Source organism: Babylonia areolata, chromosome 13, assembly GCF_041734735.1.
Source record: "Babylonia areolata isolate BAREFJ2019XMU chromosome 13, ASM4173473v1, whole genome shotgun sequence".
Classification (NCBI taxonomy): Eukaryota; Metazoa; Mollusca; class Gastropoda; order Neogastropoda; family Buccinidae; genus Babylonia; species Babylonia areolata.
Window position 1 is genome coordinate 22,579,013 of NC_134888.1, and position 336 is coordinate 22,579,348.

Consider the following 336-nt stretch of genomic DNA (forward strand, 5'->3'; position numbering starts at 1 on the left):
AGAGAAACTGACGAATGTGGTGTCTTGTCCTGACAAATGATAGCAAAATGCAAAATCCACGAACAATTAGGTATTCGTTTTGGCTGATGTTTTGTTAATCTTTATTGATTAAGTCTCCTTGATGCTATGGTCCAGTAGTCACACTTGGACTGCGAAAAGAATGATAGTAAGAAGAGCAGTAGGCTCGTGGTTATTACCTCCATGTTCATTTGCATTGCCTGCAACTGCAGTAGCAGCAGCACCTACATCAACAGCAATAATAATAATAATAATAATGATAATAACAGTGGAGTGATGGCCTAGAGGTAACGCGTCCGCCTAGGAAGCGAGAGAATC